Raw genomic sequence first — 8,284 nt, forward strand, 5'->3', positions numbered from 1 at the left:
TTTTTTGGTGGTACTGGGGATTGAATTTAGGACGTTGTGCTTGCCAGGCAAGTGCTTATTCTACTGAGCTGTCTCCCCAGCCCCAGCCCCTCTGCTAAATATTGAAAGAAATTCTAAGATGTCTCTAACTTTCATACACAGCTCTAAAAGATGAAAATTCTGGCTCTGTATCCTTTAGATGGTGTGACTGGGGATGGACATAATGAAGTGCCGATATGCCAGCTGACATATAGAATGTCAGGCATGGGAAGGTTCCTGGCCACAGAGTCAGAGTTCAGGAAGGCTTTTTGTGTTCTAAGGACAAGTTAAAGGTTTACGTGCTTGGAGTGTGAGAGGGAGAAAAGCCAGGAGAACCTAGGTTCAATTATGTGGAGTTGTTGGGGGTTTGGGAAATGACAGTGCTGAGTCCAATTAAAAGTGGGTGAGAATTGTGGCCAAAAAGACTGAAGCTCGTACGAGAGGGGCAGCAGGGGAAGCAAGTGGAAGGCTTGTGCCCACCCAGCACAAGGGAGACGCAGCGATGCCGACGTGGGTGGTGAAACACAAGCGGGGACGAAGGGCTGCATTTGAAATTTTCAGGGAATACGACTCGGGGAGAGAGGGCAAATGTATAAGAAAACTGATACAGCTTTTAAATACATCTCAGCAAACTGAGATAAAGAGCTAAATCTGTTATCATTTATTAAGGCTGAATGTGAAGTCCCCAGCCCCAATTTAAAAGAAATCAAACAAGAACTAAATGAACTGTGTTTATGTAATGTTAGTGATCTGACTGAGCAATGCATTTTCCCTTAGCTGAGTCCAAGGATGGTGAAGGTGAAAGCAACTTGGATTTCCTCAAGTGTGTTATACAGTGTCTGCATAAATAACTGCACAGCATCCAATTAAACAGCGATGCTTCTGCCGGAGAAAGCTATATATAAGCAAATGAAACCAGAAGGTACACATGAGGAATGCATAATTGCATCGGGGCCCTATTTAAAACACAATTCACCCCTACATACATTTGAATATGAAAACTGGTAAATCAGGATCCTGATATACCGCATAATAGCACCAATCAAAATCATAAATTACAGAGTTAACTTGTAAATTGATATTTATTCCACTAATGTCCATGCCATTATGAACCCCTACAATAAATACAATTGTTTTGTTTCAGCTGTATAAATTTTAGTTGTGTTTTAAAAAGGCAAGTTTTCACAAAACTACATGCCATTAATCAAGTATTTTTTAGTAATTGAGTCAGCACCAATCTAAGTTCTAAACAGACTGCAGTTAAGCTCTGTAAATCTCCAGAGAAGATATTTGCACAGGCTGGCAAGATAGTTCAGAGAACTAAAGAACCTGCTTAGGCAAGCTTAGGTAAGTGCAGGAACTGTAGTTCAATCCCCAGCCCCACAGGGATGGTCAAATAGCTCAGCAGATTAAAGCACCTGCAAGCAGGCTCAGGAGCCAGGAGTTCGATTCCCAGGCTTGCCGTGCTGGTCCTGTCCCTAGGGCATGCTGAGATGGTGAATGAGACTGGGCATGGTGGTGTGCGCCTGTAATCCCAGCTCTTGGGAGGCTGTAAATAGGCAGATCACTACGAGTCCAATCTAGTAGTAAGACCCCCAACACCCTGTAGACCCTTCCCTAAAATACAAAAAAAAAAAAAATCCCCAGTACCACATGCTGTGCCAACCCAACCTCCAGAATGGACTGAGTGAGCCACAGAGTGCAAGCATGGTGGTACATGCCTGTAATCCCAGCACTGGGGAGGCTGAAAACAGGAGGATCACCACAAGTTCAAGCTGCATAGTGAGACTCTGGAACAACTAAATGCATTTAAAAAAAAAAGGCTATTTGCACAGATAGCTATGACATAAAACAATGCAGTAAATGTTGGAAAAGCATTAACATGCTAGTAGACTATGAGTTTACCCAGAAAATAGATTACACTACTTTACACTTCTAGCTCCTAGTGCTAGTGCAGGGAATGACACATATCAAAAGTTCAATAAGTGTTCATGCATTCATTCAGTTTCTTAAGTATTTGCTTGGTGCTTAGTAGGTGCAAGCTAATGTGTCTGATGAGGTGTCTCGTGGATACTGGTATCACCACGCTTGACAGAAAATACTGAAATGGGAAGAAGAAAGAAGAGTACTGTTCAAGTTTTTGAATGCTGGTGAATATTAGATACTGAGGAGCTGGTGATGAAAATCAAGGAACAGAACCTGGTGGTGCAGGAATATGCAGGATGAGTGTGCATCAAGTTAGAAGGTAAACAGTCACAGATGCGGCGGTACAGCAAAAGGCATTGCCACATGAAGAATAGTCTAGGCAAAGTGAGGGAGAGTAGCAGAGAGTAGCTATTGCTGACTACTGTAGTCCATGATTTCTCCAATGAAATGATATGATAAATATGCTATTGCACCAGTCAATAAAGAGACCTTCCAGAATATTCCAGCGAATGTTTTCTAGTGTACCTATCATGTCTAGCATCCTTCACTAATAATTATCCCAACTGCTTAATTCCCTTACTTCAGCAAACTCAATTGAACACCTAACTCAGATGGTCTACGTATGGAGGTGAGAAACACACATGACCTTGTCATTTTCTGTATGATCCTAGATAGGACCTGCAGGTGCTCCTAGAACTGCACAAGCCCACGCTCATTTGTTCCTTTACAAAATATGGGAGGCATCTTTAACTTAACAATAGATTTTTAAAGAGGCATCTTCATGTTACTCATATTACCTTGGTTTATTTGGGCTCTTAGGAAACTAGTTTGAATTCTTGTTTTTAAAGTTATCACAGAGTGGGAAGAAATTTTTGAGAGTAAGGAGGTTTTGCTTCCGATTTGAGGGCTCCTAAAACTCGTATGTTGACACTCTTGTGTTTATACTCCTCCACTGTTGGAAAAATCATTGATTCAGAGGAAGACTGAGCTGTCTGTCTTTGCAAAGGTAAGTTCTAACAATGCTGGCAGATCTGAGCTGTCAGTGCAGTTCTAATGTGTATGTGTTCTTTGAAGATATTGCTTTGACTTGCATGAAAAGTCCTGGCATACAGCCTGTAGCACAAGACACACTGTATTTGTGGAGACTTGTCTTAGTCACTGCCCCTTCTGTAGGACAAAAATACTCAACACCCACAGGTTAGGGGAGAAAAGGTTTATTTCGGCTCATGGTTTTTAGTCCATGGTCTGCTGGCTCCAAAGAAAAGAGGGACACAGTGGATGGCCACGGCGGCGGACGTGGCACAGGGACACGGCACAGTATGGCGGAGGGACGCAGCACAGCATGGCCGAGGGACACAGCAGAGGGACACGGCCGAGGGACATGGTAGAGGGACACGGCAGAGGAAAAGGTGCTCAACCCATAGCATGCAGGAAGCAGACACAAGGGACAAGCTGGGGACATTTTAGATGTAACCCATAACAAAACCACATGTAAAACTTCAATGCATTTTAACTCCTTAGTAAAGAGAACTTGACTTTTCCAGTCATCCTTCCAGTAAGTTTCATGTAAAAACTATTTTCTATTATTTTATTTTATTTTATTTTATTTTATTTTATTTTATTTTATTTTATTTTATTTTATTTTATTTTTAATGCCAAATGACATCCTGCAGCGCGCAGCCATCAGAAAGGAACAGATCGGGGCATATTCTGACGTGGCTGCTCACGAAAGCTCACTCGGTCCCTGCAGATGCGAAGTGAAGAGGAAGGACATGGGGGAGGTGGGCAAGCGGAAGAAACACAGATTGTAAAACTCAGCTCCGCGGCTGGGGAGACAGCTCAGTAGAATAAGCGCTTGCCTGGCAAGGCCTGAGTTCAAGACCCGGTTCCGGAAAAAAAAAAAAAAAAAAAAAAACAGCTCCAAGAGTAACTGATAACTACATCTCGGATTGCTAATTTCTATTTTTGTAAAATGAATATAGTAAATCCCAATCACACATTTTTAAGGTATTAAAAGAACTATGGAATAAAAACTGTTCTATAAACTAGAACATGCTGTCCCTACTTAAGCCATCCTCCGATGTTTTCATGTACAATTCAGGACGTCTATTCTTTTACCTCTCGATGTTTTTACTTTTTATCCAATATGCATTTCTTTGTAGAACCACTCTGCCGCAGGAAACATAATGTATTCCCCTTGGGACCGTGTTTCATCACATAGCTTTTTGTTACTGGCGTGAAGTGCCCAGAACCTTGAGAAGGAAGAAAAAATCATTCATCTCTCGTCGCTCTGTAGCTCTCCTTCTGACAGCGCTCAAGTACGGACTGATTGGTTCAAGAGCCACAGGGATTCGATGAGACAAAGCCTCCGCGGTCACGCAGAATCTGCCTCTCTCGAGGGAAGCGCAAGATTCGACCTTGGTTGATCACTGGCAAATATGCAAGCCGCCTCGCAAAACTAAGAAGTTCAAGGAAAAGCCACCAAACCCTTATTGATTTACATTTGGAAGCTGTTATTATCATAATGTGATGTGCTACAGACTGAATATTTAAAGAGAAAGCATCCAGTAATAGGGAAGTTTCTGCCTCCACAACTGCTGCATGAACAAAATAATCCTATTAATTCTTGTACAGGTAACAGAAACAAATGCTATAAAATCTGTTAGCATTTGTAAAGTGTTGGGTGTACAGAGTATTCTAAATCCCAATATGAAACTAAATTGTTTCCTAATGATACATACATTCGATAGTCATCCACAGTCCTTGATTTCAAAATAGCAATTATTTCTATTTTTAACAGCCAAGAAACAGGTTAAAGAAATAAGATTTATCAATACTAATGTTTCTGAGGGTTTATGACCAAAGGCTCACATTCATAAGACCCTGCAGATAAACCCAAACCATAATCTAGAAAGGAATAATAAAGAAAACATCTTTTTTATAAATTTGTACATTGATTTTTAGAGTACCGAATAATTTGAAATACATTTTGCAAGTGAGAAACTCTTAGCTACTTCTCTCACATTAATTAGTATGCTCAGGTCATTTACAAAAGCAAGTATTATAGGTAGCATTTTTGTCTTTTGATTCTTTATTGCTTCTCCTACTTTATCTTTCTCTCCAAGATATGAATATAAAAAATGTGACTATAATGAAAAAAACTATTAAATGAGAAGGGAAATTTTTATACAAATATTCATTTAATCTTTAAAAATGCATAGACAGTCATTAGTAGGTTCATTCTCAATGCAAAGTTGTCAGAATTTTTAGTAAATTAACCGTGGAATCACCACTGATATTAAATGATAAGCTGAAATAACTGTTGGATATTGTAAAACGAGTCTATTCTCTCTAATGGGAAAAATAAGCTCTGCTACACATAACTCAGAAAAAGGTTTTGTGAGTCAGTTAAATGCCGTTTAATTCAGCTCTTTGTAACATTTCATCTCCTGGTTTGCATTTATAAACATGTGAACTGCAGACACTACTTTTTGCTATTTAAATCTGAAGCATATTTATTGTGGGAAAGCATACATTACCAGAACTAAACTGTAGCAAAAGTTCATCCATCATACTAATCTCTCAAAACTTGCTTCTGGTTTTTAGGACACCAACCCATTCGATGCCTTGGTATATACAGAATTTGGTGATACTATAGATAGGATATTGTGCTTTTTTTATTCCTTCGAAAATCTTTTCAATTTTATATATTGCCATATTATCTTCATAACAGTTATGACAATAACTAATTGAGTTCCTATAACTTAATGGAATATTTCTATTTTCTTAGGTATGTTACACTCCACACAGCCCTCATGTTTGGAACTACGCTAGACATCGGCACTTCCATTTTTACAGCTTTTCTCTCTTCAGACAAACTTTCTGCAGTATATTCTTGGATATTTTTATGGCTCTTATGTTTGAAAATGCTTTCTAAACTTCACTGCCCTTAGCAGCAACATGCGTGCTATGATGCGAATCGAGACATGAATGTTTTGTATTGTAGGGAGGGATCCTGCTTTCATAGAGATGAAATCTCAATGGCATTGCTTTAATATGAGTTTTAATTACTAGTGTTGTTACATGCTTTAAAATATGCATTAATCACATTTCCTACTCTGTTGATTATCTTTCAGAAGGTGTATGGGTTTTAATTTCAAAAATTAACATGTGTTTTTAATACTTTATTTAGAAAATGTCCCTATATCAAATGGATTTTATCTATATAAACTTTTACACTGGACTTTGTCTTTTGCATTATATAACTTTAACATTTTTATATTATTAAATGTTGTGTGTTCTGATCTGATGTTTTTCCTACTACTTCTAGTGATCTTACAGGTGTTTCACAAATATGCAACTTCTTTCCTACTTTCAAAACTTATTTATTTAACCATTCTGGAATGCACTCTTTCAGATTCATGATATGTGGATCTTAATTATTTCTCCTTCAAATTAGCTAATAGTGCACCATTTATTTTAAAAATCTTCTTTCATTGTTCAGTGATGTTGATTTTCTTATATTATTATTCTTATTCAATTCTTGCATGTCACGTGCTGTATGTAACATTTTCTATGCTTTTTTACATAGGAAGAATTTTCTATGCATTTATACACTAGGAAAAACTTTAAATTGACTTCTGGAATGGCTTTTCAGTATTTTGACTTCTCTTTAAAATGTCCTATTTTCCTCATTAGCTTATTTTTCTGAGTATATTTCTATTATTCTGTAACTTTTTAAGAACATCTAATTGAGGATTATTTTATTGAGATTGTACTCTCATATTTATACATCAATCAGGAAAGTATTAATACCTTCATATACCTTTATATGGCAATCTAATCTACCTCTTCATTGCTAATTCTTCTTTTATAACTTACAACAACTAATATTTTAAAAATGCATCTTATAGAATTTATGAGCAAAATAAAAAGTGGAAGTAAAACAATCACTACACCTCCCGCAGTCACTCATGAATGAAGAGCTCAGAACTGCTTCAGAAAGTGGCAAGAATGAGGGCCAGGAGTGTGAGGAGTCAGGGGAGGGCTGGGTGCGCATGCGTCTGGTACGGCAATACATTTGCAAACATTTTATCATTCACTGTATATTTGGATCACCCCGCACATATCGAGGGTCGAGTACCACGCGTTGTGGGCACGAACGCTGGCCTTGTGAAGGCTGCTACCCATTAGGCACAGCGTGGGTCCAACACATGGGAGCTGTGATCACAACTGTCAATCTAACGTCTGCCGGATCCTTGACACTGCACAAATTTCTTTCATTTACCTCATCTTATTGGCTCTGCTTAATCTGTGCAAAGCTCCATGAGAGGATGTTGTTAAAGACCAAAGTGCGCACACTTGTATTCTTTGGCATGGTGGTGGGTCCCTGTAATCCCTGCACTCAGTAGGCTGAGGAGGCCGAGGCAAGAGGATTTTCATGAGTTTGAGGCTTGCCTGAGTTGCATTTAAGGCCAGCCTGAACTACTTTTTTTTTTTTTTTTTTGTATTTTAGGGAAGGGTCTATAGGGTTTTCAGGGTCTCACTACTAGATCAGACTCATAGTGATCCACCTGTTTACAGCCTCCCAAGAGCTGGGATTACAGGTGCAGGCCACCATGCCCAGTGTTAACTGCCTTCTCAGTGCACCCCCCCGGGGGGGGGGCAGGCACAGCAGCTTTGGGTTCGCACCCCTGGCCCCTGTGCTGCTTGCAGGTGCTTTAATCCGCTGAGCTATTTGGATGGCCCCAAGACTTTATCTCAAAAAACCAAAACAAACAAATAAGTACAAGCTCATTTCATATCATCTGGATACAGTTCATGTAAAATAGAGTATGATTTTTCAGCCATACTAGTTATAATTGCCCTTTTATCATATTTTCTAATTAGTTGCAATTGCTTAAAGGAATATTATTGATCTTATTATTTTTATCTCATGCTACACAATTATTGAGCTCTTTATTGTGTACATTTGTAGAGACTGAACTCAGTGCCTTCACAATGGGCTACATCCTCCACCTTTGTAAAATTTTCTTATTTTTGAAACAGGGTATTATTATGATGCTAAATTGCCCAGGCTGGGCTTAAACTTTCAGTTTTTCTGCTTCAGTTTCCCAGAATTTGGGAGTTACAGGCAGATACCACCACATCCAGCCTCTTTATTGCCTCATAAAAAAGGAAAAAAGGTTTGACTATTTGTACTTTTTTCCCCACTTTTCCAATATATAGTTGTTGTTTTAAATTCAGATGTTAATAAAATCAATCACTGTGACATGTTAAAATCTTCCTGTGTAAGAAATATAAATTCTCTCTCTCTCTCTCTCTCTCTCTCTCTCTCTCT

General features: G+C 38.8%; 1 protein-coding gene across 1 annotated transcript in view; it reads right to left on the reverse strand.

Annotated features, from left to right (window-relative positions):
* The window catches only part of Csrnp3 (cysteine and serine rich nuclear protein 3), a 103,006-nt gene that overhangs the window by 73,788 nt on the left and 20,934 nt on the right, over positions 1-8,284 (reverse strand). The window lies entirely within an intron of this gene.

The sequence above is a fragment of the Octodon degus genome, unplaced genomic scaffold, assembly GCF_000260255.1.
Source record: "Octodon degus isolate 3935 unplaced genomic scaffold, OctDeg1.0 scaffold00267, whole genome shotgun sequence".
Lineage (NCBI taxonomy): Eukaryota > Metazoa > Chordata > Mammalia > Rodentia > Octodontidae > Octodon > Octodon degus.